Source organism: Mirounga angustirostris, unplaced genomic scaffold (genome assembly GCF_029215605.1).
Source record: "Mirounga angustirostris isolate CCGP_5_RB_7025 unplaced genomic scaffold, mMirAng1.0.hap1 SCAF_10, whole genome shotgun sequence".
In the NCBI taxonomy this organism is placed as follows: domain Eukaryota; kingdom Metazoa; phylum Chordata; class Mammalia; order Carnivora; family Phocidae; genus Mirounga; species Mirounga angustirostris.
Genome location: NW_026991718.1, coordinates 31,584,620 through 31,605,726, shown reverse-complemented (window position 1 = coordinate 31,605,726; position 21,107 = coordinate 31,584,620). Strand labels below are relative to the sequence as shown.

Below are 21,107 nucleotides of genomic sequence, written 5' to 3'. Positions count from 1 at the left end.
GTTTTTGTAGGGAAGACAGAAAAACAGACACTAAGTATTGTAACAGAGGCATGTACAATGAGTTACAAACTCAGATAAAGCACTTCATCCTGACTAGGGATGTCAAGGAAGACTTCCTAAAGGAGGTGAAGTTCAAACTCAATTCTAAAAGATAAATAGGAATTAGTTGAGGAAGAAGCAAGTAGGAACCTCATATGAGAAAGCAGAGATGTGATACGAGAACATGGTTATTTCAGTAAGAGCAAGTAGCGTGGTATGGCCATAATTCAGAGTAAAGAGATATGGCAGGAGATGAGAGTGGCAATTTAGGCAAAGGTCAGATCACTAAAGGTATCGAATGTCAACAAAAGCAGTTTAGATTTTTATTAACGGTAATGAGGAACCACTTTAAGCCAAGGACAGAGACAAGATACTATGCAAATTTCAGCTGAATCTTTCTGAAAGTTCTGTGGATGATAGATTGTAGGTGTGAGAGAAGAGTCAGGGGGACCAGTTGTAAGACACTGGTACAGTAATCCAAGTGACAACTGGGGAGGGCCTGGGGGATGACGAATGCTCTGATTCTCAAAAGGATAGAAAAGGACAGATTCTGGAAACTATAGATTATTGAACTACCTTTTCCTCTCTAGAAAATTCTCCAAAAGTCACCTAAAAGGTCATTGAGGAGCCTTAGAAAATGCATTGATCACTAGAACTACTAGCAGTTCACCCAAAGAGGCATCCAGACCAACCTCCTCTCCTTTGCAATAGGTCAGCGAGATTGGAGAGATCAGAGAAGAGTTTGTTGGTCAGTGTCCCTTGACTTCTCCATACTAACCCTGCCCTGTGCTTTTTTTCTGCCCTTGCCCTTTATCACAATAACCTAGGTAAAGGTTTCTCTGTAAGGATTGTTAGGACCTCAGTGAGACCCTTGCAACTCAGAGATGGGCCTTTAAATCAAAAAAAAAAAAAAAGCCAAATAAAAGATGCTGGGACTTGCCAAAAATTTTCCCCAATTTCAGAGGCTATGGCAGCCAATCACTCGTGAGCCTTGATACTCTGATATGTCAAGAATTCAACATGATACTCCAGATGAGAACTGACCAGGCTGTCAAAGCCAATTAATTTTGTTTCATATTGGTTATTCTCAGCGTTAATCCTTACATCAATTTGTACCCATTCCCAATGAATGACTATGGGTCCCCAAAATCCTGCCAGCCTCTCTTCCATTCCCACCCTTGGGCTCTTGGCACAGCTGGTTCTTCCCTAGAATGCCCTCTCCCCATGCTTAACCTCTCTGATTTTAGGCCTCAGCTAAAGGCCTCCTCTGGCCACCCTACCTAAAGCTAGGGTGCCCCTTGGTTTCACCATCTCTGACCCTTGTTTTCTTTTAGGACATTCATTACAACCTGCACTGATTTATTTGTCTGCTTTCTTGTCTGCTTTGGTTTGGTTTTATCTTGTCAGTCTCCCCAAAAGAATTAGAATCCCCTGAGGGCAGGGACCAGGTCTGTCTTATTCATCACTGTATCACCAGCATGTAGCATGGTGTCTGGAACGTAGTACGTTGTCAATTAATATTGAATGAATGAATGAATGAATGAATCTTTGTCTTCCTTGATCCAAACTTGGCTCATTTATAAGACTCCAGTTTGCTTCCTCAGCCTCTCCACTTTGCTTTCTGCCCTGACCAGCCACCAACCTTCTCACCCACACAGTATATATCCTATTTCACCTCTCACCTCTGCCCGGCTCAGCCCTTCCAGCCAGATCTCTCCCCTCAGGCTACACAATGAACAATGTATTTGTCTTGGAGCTGTTTCTCTTGCTGCCTCAATGATCAGCTAGAGCTATTAACCTCAGCTGATCCTTGCTCCCGCTCCCTGACAAAAAAATAAATAAATGAAAACAGAAAACAGCCAAAACCACAGCTGCCTTGGGATCCTACAGCCAATCCTTGAGTACTGGCTCTAATCAAATTTACATCGGGCAAAAAATTGGCAGTGTGGCTAATATATTGGTGAATCGATGTCATGATGATCTGGAACAATCACATCTTTTTGGTCAATCACATCATTGGAACACTATTTTCAAGCTGGGTTCCACACTTTAAGGGGGAAATATTGAAAACTTCAAGTATGTCCAGATGAACGTGATGAGTTTGTAAACTGTTGAAATAGGAATGGAGCTTAACACATGGGCTCTGAAGCCAGACTGTTTGAATCCGGGCTCTACTACTTGCTATGTGCTTTTTACAATTTAATTAACTTTGTGCCTTGATTTCCCCAGCTGTGAAGTGGGGCTAATAATAGTGCCCATCTCACAGAGCATTGTGAGGATCAAATGAGTTGACACATGCAAAGCACTTAAAATGCTATCAGGCCCATATTAAGTGCTGTTTCAATGTCAGATGTTCTATGAAGAATGGGGAAGAAACTGGTACAATATTTCATTCATTATTTCTCAAGACCCTTGCTGAGTGTGGTCTGAAGATCTACAGCATTCGCTTCATCTGGGAGCTTGTTGGAAATGCAGAATCTCAGGCCCCAGCTTGACCTATTGAATCCGAAACGGCACAATAGGAACCAAGTTGGAAGTGGGGAGAGATACAATCAGTAAGATGCCAATCCCATATAAGAACAAAAATGAAGAAGGTCAGTGAGGCCTCACTAATATTAGGAAAAGATTCTAAATCCATCAAGGTCCACAGTCAAGTTACCCTTCATTACAACTCCTAGCCCACATTTAAAATAGATGGAATTAAACAGAACTTGTGGGGACCAGAACAAATGCTAGATTTAGGGTGTAAAGGGGCTGGGATGAGGGAGCAAGATTTGGAATCAACTGGTGCAGGTACCCATTTGTGTAGGGCATCCAAGCAGCAAAGCTCCCTCTCTGACAGGTGAGGGGAAGGGATGGGTAGTGGGGAAAAGAAGGGGTCCATATTGTCCTGATTCCTTTCTTTTCCCCAGACAAGGTCACCATATGTCTCAGTCTATTCGAGAGGCTATAACAATACCATAGACTAGGTGATTATAAACAGCAGAAATTTCTTACAGCTCTGGAGGTTGGGAAGTCCAAGATCAAGACACTAGCAGATTTGGTGTTTGGTGAGAGCCCACTTCCTGGTTCACAGATGACAATTTTCTGGCTGTGTCCTCACATGGGGGAAGAGCCAACAGAGCTCTCTGGGGTCTCTTTTATAAGAGCACTAATTCCAGTCAGGATGGCTCCATTGTCATGACCTAATCACCTCCCAAAAGCCCTACCCTCCAAATACTACCACATTGGGAATTAAGTTTCAACATATGAATTTGGGGGACACAAACATTCAGTATATTGTACCATTCTTAAAAGAGTAAAAGAAGTTCATTTTCTTCCAAGACTCCTCATTACTAAACCAAGGATCAAGAACAATAAGTAAATCCATTATTGTTTCAAGACTGCATTGTGGCTTAATCTTGGTTCAAAGAAAATGAGACCGGCTGATGTTTCAATGCCAGAACAGTAGCAAAAAAAAAAAAAAAAAAAATTCTGGTGCCAACTATGGAAGTTTATTATATCCATAGTGAGGTGGAAAGCAAAGAATTAACAGGAACAAAAGTAACACATATGCCCCCAAATCTTCAGTTATCTCATGATGAGTCATTTGCTGAAAGCAGTGGTTCAAGAGGGCTACACCATACTTTGAAACTATGCTAAGTAACAGAGTGAAGAGGAAGAGAAAGGAAATAGAATCTTATCAAGAAGGAAATGAGCCAAGAAAAGCAAAAGAATCTCTGGAATACTTGTGACGTCAATCTATAAACCTCAGAGCCCCTTCACCCTTTGGGGGAGGAGAACCATGAATGTAGGCCCTTTGTGGTTTATCATTTACAGTTTTGAAACTTGGCCAAGTCCAGTCAGAACTCCAGAATTGTGTTTTTTTATATCTCTAATATTATTGGAACACCAGCTTGTTGAAAAAAATGACACATTTCAACCAAACAAGATGAAAATCATGTGAAAGCAAATACATCACTTATAAGTAGATTGATTTCAGGGCGCCTGGGTGGCTCAGTCGTTAAGCGTCTGCCTTCGGCTCAGGTCATGATCCCAGAATTCTGGGATCGAGGCCCACATCGGGCTCCCTGCTCCGCAGGAAGCCTGCTCCTCCCTCTCCCACTCCCCCTGCTTGTGTTCCCTCTCTCGCTGTCTGTCAAATAAATAAATCAATAAATCTTAAAAAAAAAATAAAGTAGATTGATTTCTAATGCAAATGTTTCCAACCCGAAATGGAGATGATTACTTGCCCCAGGAATATTATCAGACAATGAAAATTGAGCCCAAAGATGTAACTTACTTTATTGGTAGGTGGTTCTTGAGGTGGCTTAGGGAAATAAAATCAAACAACTTTTCTACCTACAGTGAGGGTAATTTACATATATTGGATTCTCTTTACCATGTAATTGTTAGTTTCCTAATTTACTGCTTGATTGTTAACTCTTCATTTCAAAAACAATAGCAGCTTCTCCAACAAAATTCAATTCATTCTTTCAAGCTATAATTGTAGAAATTTCTTCACTCTTGAATTCCACTAATTTCCATTAATTATCATTAAATTAGTAGATTAAACTTTAAGACCTTCTTCAATTGAAATGTTTGTTAATCTAATTCTGCCATTCTCCTTAGGGGGCTGTTAACTCAAAAATATTTGTTCCTTTGTGTTTGTATTTCTGTTTACTCTTTTCCCCTCTCAAGTTAATTGTCAGGGACTTTATTTTTCCAACTTTGAAATGAGTACCTGTATCACATAAGCCTAATATTAAGAAAACGTATTTCAGCACCTATAATAGAAGTGACCTATTTGCAGAAAAAGACAATGAACCGGTTTAAAAGGTTTCTTTGTTTGTTTGGTTTTACATATAAGCTATAAAATAATTACTAAAAAGTAAAATTCAGTCACTTTTCTTCACTGAAGATCAATTCTATCGGAGTCTTAGTATTACTGAAATCAAAGCACTAACTATTTAGTGACATCAAATTCTCTGATGAATAAGCTTCTGTTCAATGTTTACATTTTTAAAACAAGAATAGTGTTTCAGATTTCTTATATACCCATTTATATTCATTATGTGATACTGGAAACCATATGTATTACATTATAATGAGTCATTGCCACTAGGCCAACAGGAAGTAACAAAAAAAGCCAAGAAACAATGTGATTTTTTCAGAATTAACTGAATGCTAGACATTTTTAAATATAGCAGCATTTTCTTTCTACAGAATAGACAAGAATGCCAACAGTTACACATGTGTGTATACTATATATGCATAATATTTAGCATATAATTATATATACACTGGCATTCATATGTAGATGTACACATATGAATAAACACATATGATTAAATTCCAACACAAATACATTGCTCTCCTTTCCTAGTAAAAAAAAATCTGTATCTTAAGGTTGAATTTTAAAAGCCATTATAAAAAATCATGTTTATATATTATATCTAATCTACATCTAGTATGTGGTTCTTTGTCTATTTCTGCATCTAGTATGATTTTTCTTACTAAAGTTTAATTTTCTTTCAATTTTAACACATCGCAAAGATGATCATATATATTTCCTGCATAAAATTTCTTTTCCTGAGAGAAAGCTTCTCAAAACATAAGATAAACTATGAAACAATAAGCAAATTGATTTAAAAATCAACAACCCGGGTGCCTGGGTGGCTCAGTTGGTTGAGCGACTGCCTTCGGCTCAGGTCATGATCCTGGAGTCCTTGGATCGAGTCCCGCATCGGGGTCCCTGCTCAGCGAGGAGCCTGCTTCTCCCTCTGACCCTCCCCCCTCTCATGTACTCTCTCTCTCTCTCATTCTCTCATTCTCGCTCTCTCAAATAAATAAATAAATCTTTAAAAAAAAAAAATCAACAACCCTTAAAATGAGCTCTTAAAAACTGGACTCTTTTTAATCTTGGTAAATCACTGCATTGTAGCTGATCCTTTTGCATAGTGTTTATTCAATGTAGAAGTGTGTGACAGTGTAATCATTTTCAGTCTTACAAGTTATTTGCAATAAAATTAGAAACTTGTTTCTGTTTTATTTTTTTTTCAAATTAAAAAAAAATTCATTATCCTTATCTCTACGTCTCTAATTCTGGTAGCATCTATAGACCCGGAACTCTTGGCATGTGCTACCTTAGACAAACATATCCCATTATAAAATTTATATAAAGGAAGGGACCCCCCAAACCTCTCTCCCTGTCTTACATTATTTCAAAAATAAACTCAGGGCTCAGCGGTATGCATTTATGGTCACTAGCATTTTTTTTTAATTTTCAAAGAAATCATCAAACTTTCGAGTTGATTATACTTAAACTACAGAATCATGGAGTTTTAGGCAACAGTCCCTCGTTTTACCTCAGAGATTAAGTGACTTGCTCAACAACACATAGCTCAGCAAACAGAAGGCTTGCACCAGAATCCCTTTCCCAGGTGGGTAATCCCCGTTGTGTGTGCTAGAAGATACAAACAAGTAACGTGTTGCGATCTTTATTGAAGAGAAAATGAGAATCAGCACTCTAAAATACCATTCAGTTCCACAGGATCCCAGGCTATTCTAGCCCTGTTCTAAACAAAGAGAAATTTGTAGATTTTATAAGCAAAGCCAAATTTTCAAATAAGGGAATAAGGCAAAAGCAGCAGCATAGGAAGTATGTGTGCTAAAAAAAGAATGTGCCTCTTCTTATCTCAGAAATACTGCATATACATTTTCTTGAGAAGTCAAGCTAAATTTGATTAAGCACATTTCTACATATCACATGAGCCTACCACTAGTATGGAAGAGAGTGGAAACCAAAAGAAATGCCACAGATTTCATGGTGTGATTCAGTTTCTTTCCAAGTGACACTTCCTTTGAAAAGGCATATATTTGGAATTTGCCTTTTAGAAAAATGCTTCTTTTCAATTTTCAAATATAATTCTGGTGTAATTAATTTAATCTGCATCTCAACACTTCTTGAGCTGAGCTTTCCACCAAGCACAAGATCTCTGTTTATGGACCAGAACAAAGAACAGTATACTGAACACAATCTGGAACGGTCAACATGGTGGTAGCCATAAGATGATAGAGCCTCCGTATATCATCAAAGGCATAGTCTTTCCAAGATGGCTTATCAGACCCCTGTTTATCCTTATCCATGTTCAAGTGCCCAACGGACATTTTGTTGCTTTACAAATCCTGCAAAGTAAACAGAAAAGGTGTGAGAAAAAGCATCAGATGAGAAAAAAGATGAACCTTTATGGAAGGTGAGCCTGAAGATAAGGTCTACTTAAAATGCTTACATTCAGGGGCCGCCTGGGGGGCTCAGTCAGTTAAGCATCTGCCTTTGGCTCAGGTCATGATCCCAGGGTCCTGAGATGGAGCCCCGTGTTTGGCTCTCTGCTCAGGAGGGAGTCTGCTTCTCCCTCTCCTTCTGCCTGCCACTCCCCCTGCTAATGCTCTCTCTCACTTTCTCACTCTCTCAAATAAATAAAATCTTTAAAAAACAACAACAATAACAACAGCTTATATCCAAGGCAACTATATGAGGTAAGACAGCTAATTGCTTACTTAACACATTTCAAATTCCAGACTTTACCAATCCAAAGCAAAGTGTTTATCTTGATTTGACACCAGACATGGCACTGGAGAAGAAGAAAAATGGGGAGCCGTTGGCCAGTGTTCTTAGTTCTCCATACTTATGTGTTTCAGAAATCAACAAAATCGCTGTATTTACAGGGAATGCATCAGAGATTAAAATAGCAGAAGAAAAGGGAGCTGCTGTTTGAAGAGGAACTAATAAGATTCAGAAGATTTGGGATGATGAAATTCAATCAGACTTTTATGTAGCTGTTCCAGAAATAATGCCCAAGCTTAATCCATTAAAGAAGGAAATGGAAAAAAAAAATTTTTTTTCCAATGCTTACTTGGAATCCCATTGCCTGTGACGTCCCCAAAGTTCTTGCATTATTTAAAACTGGATATGAAATTAAGGTAGATGAAGAAAGGGAGAACATTTTTAAGACCAAAATAGCAATAGTAGATCTGGCAAGTGACCAGATAGCTGTCAATCTGCTAGCAGTTGATCTCCTATCAATGTAGGCACAGACTGCTGAATTTGGGACCCTTTGCGGTCGGTCGGTCCTTTCCCTGGAAGTTTGTGACTAAAGATGAAGCCATTGTTGCCCAAAGGAGTAGAAACCAAAGAAAGTAACAATGAAGCTGCCTACAAGTGTTGCACTGGGAAATTTTCAGTGGCTTAAGAAGCAACAGAAAATTTTGAAACTGTATGATTTAGTGTCTTGTTATTTCTTCATCATTGTACTTGAAAATGAATTCTAATGCTGGAAAATCTTCTAACACTTTCAAAAGTAAGAAAATAAAATGTTCTCTGTTTCTGAAAAAAAAAAAAAACAGTGTCTTGAATTATTAGATACGTTTTTGTTCTTACCTTCAAATATTTACATGAATTATTCAGGCTTTGGATGGATGGAGCTTTGAAATATTCAAATTCCTTGAAATATTTTATGATATAAGGTTCATATTTATTAAACCCTGTAGGATGTACTTTTCTGTGGAAGTGAAGATTCAGTTCAATTCTCCTTTCTTCAGTACAGAGAGCGTACAGAGCAGAGTCTGGGCGATGGAGGAAGGGCAAAGATAAGTAAGCCAGTCTTGAGAGATTTTACCCATAAGGAGAAATACAAAGGAATAAAACACTTGTAAACCACAAGTTATAGAGGTCCTAAAAAGAAAGAGATAACTGCCAGGCGTGGCTGGAGGAAAAGCTTCAGACAGAAGCTAGCATTCCAGATGAGCCCTGAAAGGCTAACAGAGTATCACAAATGGGGGGAGGGCAGTGAAATGAGGGGCTAAGCTGTCAACTTGACTCTTGCTCTTTTTCATTTATGAAACGCCTTTTAGATATCATAACCACACAGTCATCTTCCCAGCATGGTGCCAGCTCCTTTGGTCCAAACCTTGGTCCTGGTCCCCACCAGGCAAACATATTCTGACTATCCCAGGATCCCTGTTTCTGACGGCTGCCCCGCACTCCTTCCCCCACAGAGACTCCCCATTCAGCAGTTCCGCCCTTCACAAGCAGCATTTACAGTCTCATCAGAACCCCCACCAGATACCCATTCCCCCACTCTTTCCAGTCCTGCTTGATGAAAGATGTCATCCAAACTAGAAACCTGGCCACACAGGTGACCTCATCCCCACTTCTAATGCTTCCATGACACCCCAAGAGATACTCCTTAACTTGGGGTAAAAAGCTTTCCTATCGATCTTCGGATCTCCCCTGTCCCTCCCTCACAGTGACTCTTGTAGATCCTGCTGTGCGTGCGCACACGCGTGCACGCGCATACACACACACACAGAGGCATCATGTTGTTTCACCTTTCTGTTTTGCTTGTGTTTCCGCCCCCTCTGTGTGGAATACAAGACTCTCTTCCCTGGTGGCCTAAATACTTCCTACTCATCCTTCCAGTCCCAGTTTGAATGAATTTTCTTTTGATACTGTCTTGCTCTTTCTAATATAACCTTTTAGCCTTTCTAGACTGAACCCATTACTCAGATCAGCACAACACATCAATCTTGATGTTTTGTCCATTCAACAGAGGATTCTTCCTCCTTTGGGGTGGGAGAAGGAATAAAGCTATGAATATTTATGTTAAGTCTTTTTTTGTGTGGGGTGTCTAGAATAATAAATTTTGACACAAACTCATCAAAACATCGCTATATTTAACTATAATGCTTCATTGGGAAAACACTGAAATTGCCTAAAAGATGAATGATAAGGGATCACAGCAGACACATGAGCAGGGCAATGGCAAGAAGAAAATTCAAGGAAAAAGGGTCAATAGAAGGTAAAATTAACTGGCTCTGGAGAAAGTAGGAGGAATCAAGAGTGAATTTGAGTTTGAGTCTTAGAAACTAAGAGAAAGGTAGTATCTGTGATGGAATCTGGAAGGTTCAAAAGGGGAAGAAATTTCTTTTTAATTTTAGAATTCTTTTTATTGAAGTGTAATTAACATACAATGTTATATTAGGTTCAGGTATACAACATAGTGATTCCACAATTGTATACGATACTCAGTACTCACCATGTTGAGTGTAGTCACCATCTGTCACCATACAATGCTATTATAATATTATTGACTATATTCCCTATGCTGTACATTTCATCTCTGTGACTTATTTATTCCATAACTGGAAGTTTGTGCCTCTTCATCTAAAAAGGGAAGGAAATTTGATGGGACAGCAGGACATCAAGTGGATGTACCACAACAAATTTATAGCTATAGAACTCAGGGGGAAAAATATCCTAGGGTGAAGGTAGGGAATCATTTTAGAGATTACCAAAGACATGAGAATGATTAAAAAAGAGAAGGTAAAACCAGAGTGCAAAGGTCATGGCCTGTGGGACACCTACAGTTACAAAATGAGAGAAGGAAGTGAAGGTAGTTTTAAAAAATATATAAATAAAGGAAGAGTCAGAAGTGGGAGTGAACCAGGACAGTGGAGCATCCTATCAGCCAAAGGGAGAGAGGGATAAAGGAAGAGCAGTCCACATTGTTGGATGCTGCCGAGGGGTGAAGGAAAATGAGGACCAAAGAGAAAAGCTGTTCAATTTGGTGATTGGGAAATGACAGTGGTGACCTCAGAGAGCGTGGTTTCCAAAAGAAAAGCAGGAGAGGAAGCTAAACCACAGAGAGCTGAGAACAAACGGGCGTGGACTTATAGCCACGATGGTGCTTGGAGGACCACTCTAGTCCAAAATGATAGTGATAACAGATGGAATATAAAATGGGAGAAATCTTAGGCATGTTCACACTTAAAAACACCTCTGCAGCCCAGAAATGGAACAGAAACAATATGGTGAGTGGCTGGATTCCGCCAAAAGCAAACAGAGGTATTCAGGAGCTGGATTCATTCAGGGCATTGGAGGCTAAACATCTCCATGTGAAGCAGAAGACCCATCTGAAATCAAGGGCTGGAATCAAGAGTCAGCAGCTGCCTGGGGCTACAAACTTGTACAAACCTAGATATCTAGGGGGGTGGAAGAATCAGACACAGTCTCATGGCCAGAATGCGATCCTGGAGAAGAGATTGGATGTACAATACTATACGATAAGACCAAAGTCTGGCCTGAGAGTCCCAGAAACCAGATGGAAATAACCACAGAACTACTAAATAGGGAAGGTTGAGTTCGGAGGGACAGAGGAAGGAAGGAAGGGAAGCAAGGAGGGAAGGTGGGAGGGAAGAAATTAGAGCTAAGAAAGAGCGCCCAAAATAGAAGCAACAACAGTGAGAAGAGTTCATTCCAGACAAAAAAGGGAAGGGAAGATTATAAGACAAAGAAAAGAAATTGGAGGTTTATATATTGAAATATTGAAAATATTGAAAGAGGTTTAAATATGGTGGAGTGTACAGCTCTTGTTTCTTGTCTCTCCGGCATCTGTTTTCTTTTTTCCTAATGACAACACTCCAGTTTTCCTTGGAGACCAGACTCACTCCCTGCCTGTATGCGTATTGTAACCCCCTAACTAAGATGATTGGCTCAGAGATGAGCATAATGAATTAGAACCAATCCTTAAATTTTTGTGGGTAGCAACACTTAAAAGGAAGCAGTCTCCCTCTGGGTATTGCTGAGAGACTAGGATGTAAGCCTGGAGCTTCTGGAGATCCTGCCTAGAAATGGAGCCAAGACAGAGAGAAGTATCCTAGAGAAATGGAGAAAGAAAGACGAAGATCTAATGACAGTGTTTGATATCCTGGATCCAGTCATATTGGCTTCTTATCAGTTCAGTGAGCCCAGGAGTTTCCTTTTTTGATCAAGTTGGTTTGAATTATGTTTCTATTACTCTTACCTGAAAGCTTCCTGACAAAACAAAAACAGAGAGGCATAGCTATTTCTATTTGCAGATAACATGAGAAGCTACCTAGAAAATCCAAAAAAATCAACTGAAAAACTTTCAAAAACTAATGATGCAGGGTCAAATGCAAAAAAAAAAGTCAACAAACTGATCATTTTAAAAATAGAAAGTGTGATATGAAGAAAAAAACAGATTCCATTTACAATAGCAACAAAATTAGAAAGTAGTCACCAATAACACCATATCTTGCAGATATGTGCAAGAACTACAATAAAAAGGGGCGCCTGAGTGGCTCAGTCAGTTAAGCGTCTGCCTTCAGCTCAGGTCATGATCCCGGGGTCCTGGGATCGAGCCCCACATCAGCAGAGGGCCTGTTTCTCCCTCTCCCTCTGCCTGCCTCTGCCTGCTTGAAATCTACCTCAAAAATAAATAAATAAAATCTTTAAAAAAATAAAAATAAAAAAGAGGGACGCCTGGGTGGCTCAGTTGGTTAAGCAGCTGCCTTCGGCCCGGGTCATGATCCCAGGGTCCTGGGATCGAGTTCCACATCGGGCTCCTTGCTCAGCAGGGAGGCTGCTTCTCCCTCTCTCTCCCTCTGCTTGTGCTCTCTCTGTCAAATAAATAAAATCTTTAAAACAAAGAAACTTATTATATTAAAAAAAAGAACTACAAGAAAAGATGTAAAACTTTGACAAAGACCTGAATAGGAGGACTTAATGTTGTCAAGATAACAATTGTCCCCAAATTATTCATAAATGCAATGTATTTCCAATAGAACAAGAATTGATCAATAGCTCAATGGAACAGAGTAGAAAGCCCAGAAACAAGCTCAAGTATAAGAGAATTTAGTATGTTATAAGGGTAATATTTCAAAATAATGAGGGAAAGAATGGACTCTTCAATAAATGATGTTGAAACAGTTGGCTATTAGAAAAAAATTTACTTTTTTACATCACATGATTTATTAAAATAAATTCTAGATGGATTTAGGTAGGAAAACAAAAAAAATTATCAAACCATTAAAAGAAAATATATAGAAGACCAAGTTTATGAACTTGGGAGTAGGAAAGATCTCCTGAAACAAAATGCAAAATGCAAAAGCCATAAAAAAAAGGATTGAAAAGCTAAATAAATTTTAATTTACTAACACTTTAAATTTGTTCAACAAAGGAATCTGTAAATTAAATTAAAATTCCAGTTGTAGACTGGGTGAGTACATTGTAACATACATAGCAAAGGACTTGCTCTTCTATGTCCTCAAGAAAAAGATAAACAGAATAGAAAAATGGACAAAATATATGACAAGCAATTCACAAAAGAGGAAACATGCATGGCAAACATTTGAAAAGAAATGCTCAGTTTCATCAGTTTCGGGGTGGGGTGAGGAATGCAAATAAAAACAAGGGGATACCATTTTTCACACATTTGACTAGCAATAAACAAAAAGATCCATATCCAGTGTTGGCAAGCTTTCTGGGAAAGACGTGCTCTCTTAGACCATTGCTGGGAATATAAACTCGTCAAGGTTTTTTGGAGAACAAATTGGGCAGTGGTCCCTCCAACTTTAGATGCATCTGTATTTTGACTCAGCAGTCTCACACTTTGGTATCCACCCCTCAGAAATAATACTTGCAAATGGGCAAAAAGAAAGCAGGGACAAGGTTGTTCACTGATGTATTAAAAACTTAGAGCAACCTAAATGATCATCAAAAGAGGGACAGTTAAATAAACAGCGATGCATCTGAGTTACATAAGGGTATGCAGTTGTTAAAAAGAATTAGAACACACAGACACAGAAAAATCTCCAAGAGACATGGCTAAATTAAAAAAAACATTGAGGAACAATCCACACTATATGATATGCAAAATCCGCTCTCCCTCTCTCTCTAAATCTCTGTGTGTTTGTGTATACATACACACACATGTATATAAATATATAATACACAGGTAAATAATGCAGATATATAAATATCTGAAAAGACGCATTCCAAATTGAGCTCAGTGTTTGCCCAATGCAGGAACCTGAAATGGAGGTGGGAGGAAGAGTAGGAAGAAAAATGTTTTATTTATCTGTAGTGTGTGATTTTTTTTTTTAAAGAGTCCTTATAGCTTTATGAATGTAGGTCTTCACTCTGTTTAGGAAAAGACCTTCCCCTTTCTAAAGTCCTGCTCCGTGTCAGGCATGGGGGGGTTGGGGGGGACCCTGCACAGCATTCCAGACTAGCTGCATTCCTGGTGAAGCAGTGAGTCAGCCCAGGGTGCCCCGGGGCCAGGCCCGGGTACAGCAATTCTGAGCTTCACTCCTGTGTCAACATTCGCAAGGACGAACCATGGGCAAATCAGTTTCAGTTCCTTTCTCGCATCCAGCTCATTTTTGGAACAGATAGCACAGAATGGAGTGAGAATGAGGGTCAAGCAAATCGCCACTCCATGGGCTGACTCCTCCCACCTTCTCCGTGCCTCTGCTAACCAGCCAAACCTGTCTGGCAGTGGGGAGGTGGAGAGTTCAGGGGAAATGCTTGTGGACTTTGGGCACTGCTCACAGCAAAAGGGCAAGCTGGGGATACCGTTGCTGGAAATTTTTTATGCAGTCAAGTGTTCCCTGCCCATCTGGCAGTTTTTCTTGCACTCTTTTTGCATAATTGTAGGGCAGACAAAATGACCCTTCACCCCATGCATGAAGCTCTGGAGAGATGATCCATAGACCACAAAGATACGCTGAATTGGGCGGGGGAACCCGAGTGCTATGAACAACCTCCTAAAGAGAAAGCCATGAATAAATTCCTCACTTACCAGTCAGTGGCATCTGAAAAGGAGAGGAAGTCAGCATGTATAAAACAGCTGTGCAGATTCCAAAGCGAACAGGGTACGACTAACCGCATCATGCTACTTCCTAAACACTAGGTTCCCTCCTCCTTTCTCCTCTTAGCCCCCAAAATAATCTAAAAACAATCCTCAAACTGGGGGAAAGGCAAACCGTTCTGGGAAGAAAAAAATAGCCCCTGCTCTAGATATCTTTTTCAGAGTTTGGCTGAGACTGTTAAAGATATTTCTCATTTTCTTTTCTTCTTGGCTGCCTTGACAGCCCTTCAGGATGTCTCCAAGCACAGCTCAATAAAGATTATTCCGGAGAAGTTTCATATTCCTAAGATTCCTTACATTTCTTTCTTTAATTTAGGAAATGAGGTTGAAAAGGCTGAAAGACAGCCCAGATTGCACCATTTCCTATGCAAGTTTCTTGCAAAAGCAAGCTGTGCCTCGTTCCAACAAGAACAGAGAGAGGCAGTTCTGAATGGAAGGTGGGCAGTGGGTCCTTTGGAACAGGGGTAGGACTATTTGTCTTTTGCAAAGGCCCCAGCAGGCCCAAAGGCTGTCTGAAAACTTTTTGAAAAGGAGGGAAGGGGAAAAAAAAAAAAGGAAACTTCGGTGCGCTGAGCCACTGAAAAAGCCAGTAACTGCACTGTGGACTTCATTCATTCACCAAATGCCTACTTTGCACCTCCGAGGCGCTGGGCTCTGTTCTAGATGCTGAGCCTAGAGCAGTGAGGACAACCGTGTGTGATCCCTGCAGGGCATTGCTGTGCAGGGGGCTGCCGCACGCAGAGGGCTGGAGGAAACCCTTTCCCTGTTTGCCCTCAGCTGGGGCGTGCTGTTCCTCCCGTCCTTTCGTCCTTTCGGCTCTCCAGTCCCTTCCTCCTCCGGCATCCTTGGTTTATTATACCCTTCACCTTTCCCCTTTATAATCACATGGTGCTTTGAAAACATCAAAGGAAAATAAGCAGGACCGGGGAGCTGATGAAAACGAAGCCTATGACTCAGAGGAGGATGTTTTTCTATTTTTCATTCTGACATCTCCTCTCAGAAGAACCTAGAAGCCTTTTTGTTATAAGAAGAGTTTGTCTCTCCTTTTAATAGAGATTCCTCACTTCTGCTCTTATTGTCAAAGTCTACTTTCAATCATCCACTGCTTATTGGCCTACTACTCCCGTGGGCCCTCAGAGTAGCCTGGCAATCATTTCTTGTTTCCTCATGCAGCTTTGGTGTTTTTCACCCTTCATTTAGTCTATTAAAAAAACAAAAATCTCCACGCTCCGCAGAGTTCCCTACCCACACCCCACCCCAGGCTCCACGCTTGCTCAGTTAGCCTCAACAGATGACCGTGCTCGAACTTGAGAGAGAAAATACAAACCATCAGGAAAGGACTCCTTTCATTTCCAATCACCTCACCCATATAGACTGATTATATGTGTCCCCGCCCCCCAAAATTCGTATGCCGAAACCTAATCCTCAATATGATGGTATTTAAGAGGGGGTCTTTGGGAGGTGATGAGGTCATGAGGGTAGAGCCTCCGTGGCTGGAATCCGCGCCCTTACAACCGACGGCCCGGAGAGCTCCCCACCTCCCCCAATCAGGCTGCGAGAAACAGCCAGGAAGCAGGCTGTCAGGAGACACTGAATGTACCCTGCCTTGATCTGGGATTTCCCAGCTTTCAGAACTGTAAGAAATAAATTTCTGTTGTTTATCATCCACCCAGGCTATGGTATTCTGTTAGAGCAATCTGCCCCTGCACACATTTTCTCCATCTTGCCCAAAGAAAGAGTGTCCTTTCAATTAAGGTGAGTTTCTGCACCACATTTTTGCAGGTACCCCCTTGAGTCTTCTCACGGAGAGCACCCCATCCTTTACCTCCCCCCTTCCATTTCTTCCCCTCTGCTGGATCCTTTCCTTCGGTCCCACACAAAACCCTGACCTTTCATCATATGAACTTCCTGCTAAAAGCTGATCCAGAAACATCCAAGGACGGATAATCAATAAAAGGGAACCAGGATGACAGCTACATAAAAATACTATTGGATCTTTTGGAATCAATCACCCTTTAGGTCTCTCACCTTCTACTCATATTCTACTTTCTGAGATATTTTATCATCTAATCTTTCCAGTGAATTTTTAATTTTGCCAATCATACTTTTCATTCCCAACATTTCCTCATATTTCTGAATATTCATATTCTAGCATCCTTACTCTTCTTTTAGGCAGGTAATAATTTCTCAAATCTCTGAAAATACTAATTAGAGGTTGTCAGGGGTTTTTTTTAATTTATTTCTGTTCCCTAAATTATTTCTCTGTGGGATCCTCATCATTAGGCATATGCCGCTGAGTACACACCCTTATATTGCTACTTTAGGTCATGCTCCTGAACTCCAGATTTCTATCTTTAATTGCCTAATGAATGACTCTACTTGGACATTCTAAAGACACCTCAAACTGAATTCCTATTTTCCTCCAAACTTGTTTTTTTCTTTTATCTCAGTAAATGGCAATACCATCTGTCAGTTACCCAAATACGAAACCTAGGAGTAATTCTTAACTGGCCCTATTTTTCCTCACCTGTATCTACTACATTAATTCCTAAAGATTCTATCTTTAATGTCACTCAATATTGTCCTAATGTTTCCTACTTTGTTGAAAAAACATAGATGGTATAATGGCTGGCATCTCTCCATGCATTTAACTGCTCCGTCTCAAGGAAGGTGGAGGGACCCATGATTTGTAAACTTGGAAAGGACAAATTGGGCATGTTCTGAGCCACCCTTCATTCTCTTGGCTGCTAGCTACAAGGAAACACATTCCTTTTTTAAGTTTTTTTTTTTTTTTTTCATCATCTCTACACCCAACGTGGGGCTCAAACTCGCAACCCCAACATTAAGAGTTGCAGGCTTTTCCAACTGAGCCTGACAGGCACCCCTACAGGGACACACATTCTAATAATTATCCAGGTGCAGCATTCCCCAGAGGACGTCCCAGTTCGGGCTCCCTGGGAAGCAGACGCTGAGATAGGTATTAGCATATAGGAGGTTTATTAGGCAGTACTCTCAGGATCAATACTTGTGGAGGGAAGGGAAGGGAAAGGAAGGGAAGGGAAGGAAAGGGAAAGGAAGGGAAGGGAAGGGAAGGGAAGAAAAAGAAGAGAAAGGGCATGATAAGGTTTAGGATAAGAAGAAGAGGAACAGGAAGGGAAAGAGAGGGGAGGGGAGGGAGGCAAGATTGAACAAAGGGAGAAGCGGAGCTGAGATTCAGTATCAATAAAGTCTTCAGATGACCTTCAGGGGGCTAGCTCCAAAGCTGAGATGGCCTCTCAAAGTTGTCTCAAACTGGGGCTAGGGGACCAAGACTTGATATTCCCCACTCTGATCTGTCATTGGATGCCAGCCACCCCAAGAAGGAAACATGACTTTGGGCTAGTGGTTCTCTATAGCCAAGGCCATCCCAAAAGAGGGCTGCTGGCTGAGGGTTCTCACAGCACTCCCAGAAGCCAGGGGAATACGTCCTTTATTTCTGAAGAGGCATCCACGTGGCACACCACATTTACCTCAGAGAGGCCTGCCCTGATCCGGGGGTTTACTTAGCATCTCATTTGGCTTTCACACTCAGCTAAAACCTTCACCATAGTTTTTTCAGCCAAAAATGGCATGTTTGGGAGTCTATCTGCCAATCGTTCATTACTTAATTTTCTCAGAAACCTAGACTGGGACAAGGGATGCTATTTAAACCTCAAGTATTTCTCAGTATCCTTCCCACTGGTCCCCAGGATCAGACCATCTCCATGTCTTTCCTGGACTATAACTGTTTCCTATCTGGCCATCCATCCTACTTCCATTTTTACCCTTCTCTGTTTTTTTCCTCCACACTTTACCCAAAGGGAGATTCCAAAAACACAAATCTGATTATCTCACTCCCATGTTTACAACTCTTCCCTGGGGTGTCTGACTGCCTCAGTCAGTAGAGCATGCAACACTTGATCTAGGGGTCATATGTTCGAGCCCCACGTTGGACATAGAGATTACCTAAAAAACAAGAAAACAAAAACCAAAAAACTCTTTCCTGCCTTCCCCTTACCCTCAGGGATAAGGTCTAACCTTAATAGGGCTGAGAAAGCCAACAAGATCCGATTTGAGCTCCGTAGTCTGGTCTGATTCTCTACTCACTCCCTCATCCTCTACCTCTGTACTTGATGGTCCAACAAGAGAAAAGTACTTGCAGTCTTCCTCAGCACACCAGTGGTTTCTTGACTCTATACCTTTTTTTTTTTTTTTTAAGATTTTATTTATTTATTTGACAGAGAGAGACACAGCGAGAGAGGGAACACAAGCAGGGGGAGAGGGAGAGGGAGAAGCAGGCTTCCCGCGGAGCAGGGAGCCCGATGCGGGACTCGATCCCAGGACCCTGGGATCATGACCTGAGCCGAAGGCAGACGCTTAACGACTGAGCCACCCAGGCGCCCCTTGACTCGGTGCTTTTTAAATATTTCCTCAAATTAGAATGTATCGAAATGCTTCCTTCTCCAATCTCTGAGCCTCCTGGGAGCCGGGACACTTCCGGGTTCTTCCAGTAGGCACTCAACAAATATTAAATGAATGCATGAATGTATCTGGAAAGGATTTATGGCCTGTTACATGCTTACTTATTAGCAATGGCCACTGAACATGGAAAAATGTTTAACCTTACTGTTAAAAAGGCACTCTGAAACAAGGAGATACAATTTTTCACATAGAAATTGGCAGAGTTACTAACAAAAATACTTAAGGCTAGCTAGGGTATGGCAAATGGGCACTCTGATACAATGCACATATCCAAAAAGCATTTTGGCAATATGTAAGAAGTCTTAAGATACTTAAACCATGTGCTCTAATAATTGCACATCTAGAGATCTATCCTATCTAATCAGAGATAGAAGTAAAATTTATACACAAAGTATTCATTATAACAGGTTTTTCTATTGTACTCTTACATTGTCCATATGTTCTTCCATAACGGGTCTGTTTTAATTTAAAAAATCAGCAAAATGTTAGTAAAATGCTGATAGGGTTAGAGTTGGCGTTACAGCTTATGGGAACCAACCTCCAGGACAGCCCAGTGACTATTGCTTCCTAGTAGTCACACCCCTGTGTAGTTCCCTCTCACACTGTTCAAGACTTGATCTGTGTGACTAATCAAAGACGACAGAAGTGATGACACACAACTTTCAAGATTAGGTTATAAAAGACTCTACAGCATCCATGTTAGTCTCTGGCTCTTTCTCTCAGATCATACGCTATTGGGGAAAGCCATTTGCTATGTCATGAGGGCGCTCTGTGGAGAGACCCACACGGCAAGACATTGAGGCCTTATGGCAAAACCACACAAGTAAGCTTGGAAGCAAATCCTCCGGCCCAGGTCAAGCCCTCAGTTGACCTTAGCCCTACTGACATCTTGACTGCAACCTTCTAAGAGACGCTGAGTCTCCCAGTTAAGCTCCTCCTGGATTCTTTTTTTTTTTTTTTTTTTTTGACAGAGAGAGAGAGAGAGAGAGAGAGACAGTGTGAGAGGGAACACAAGCAGGGGGAGTGGGAGAGGGTGAAGCAGGCTTGCCGCGGAGCAGGGAGCCCAATGCTGGGCTCGATCCCAGGACCCTGGGATCATGACCTGAGCCGAAGGCAGACACTTAACCGACTGAGCCACCCAGGCGCTCCTCCTCCTGGATTCTTGATCCAGAGAAACTAGGAGATAACAAATGTTTATTGATTTAAGCTGTTCCATTTTGTATAGGATGATCAGCTGTCCAGGTTTTACCAGGACTGAAGGGTTTCCTTGGGATATGAGATTGTCAATGCTAAAACCAGAAAGGTCTGGGCAAACTGGGATAGTTGGTTACCTACTATTTTTTAAATACAGCTTTATTAAGATATAATTCACATACCTTAACATTCGCCCATTAAAAGTTCAGTGGTTTTAGTATATTCAGAATTGTGCAACCATTGCCACATTCCAATTTTAGAACATGATAAAAAAAAAAAAAACCTGAAAAAAAAAAAAAGAAATCCTGTCCTCTTTAGCTATCATCCCCAGTCCTCCCAGCCCTAGGCAACCACTAATCTACTTTCTGTCTCTAGGCACCCTAGTTTTGAAGTTAATTTGTTATGCAGCAATGGATAATAAACACAAGGTTATGGATAGTGGGATAAAGGATGTTTGTTTTTCATTACTCTTTTACTATATACTTTTCTAAATTGTGCAAATTTTCTACAATAAGCATATTTTCATTTACTATAAGAAGAAGGTAGTAATATTCTGATTTATTGAAAAGATGATTAAGATTTCATGGACCGGTTGCTTTCTCCAGCATCTTTGGGCTCCCTGTTCACCTGGTAACAATACTACCTGCCTCCTTCTTAGGAAAG

General features: G+C 40.8%; 2 long non-coding RNA genes and 1 pseudogene across 2 annotated transcripts in view; 1 reads left to right on the top strand and 2 right to left on the bottom strand.

Moving 5' to 3' along the window:
* LOC123851008 (uncharacterized) overlaps nt 1-21,107 on the bottom strand; it is a 70,746-nt gene that overhangs the window by 29,615 nt on the left and 20,024 nt on the right. The gene's annotated exons all lie outside the window — the stretch shown is intronic.
* Nucleotides 6,089-15,119, bottom strand: LOC135361734 (uncharacterized). Its single transcript, XR_010405535.1, has 3 exons — nt 14,682-15,119; nt 8,459-8,643; nt 6,089-7,206 (listed from the first exon to the last, which is right to left on the bottom strand). It is a non-coding gene; the product is annotated as an uncharacterized LOC135361734 (long non-coding RNA).
* On the top strand, nt 7,258-8,464 carry LOC123850735 (large ribosomal subunit protein uL1m-like; annotated as a pseudogene).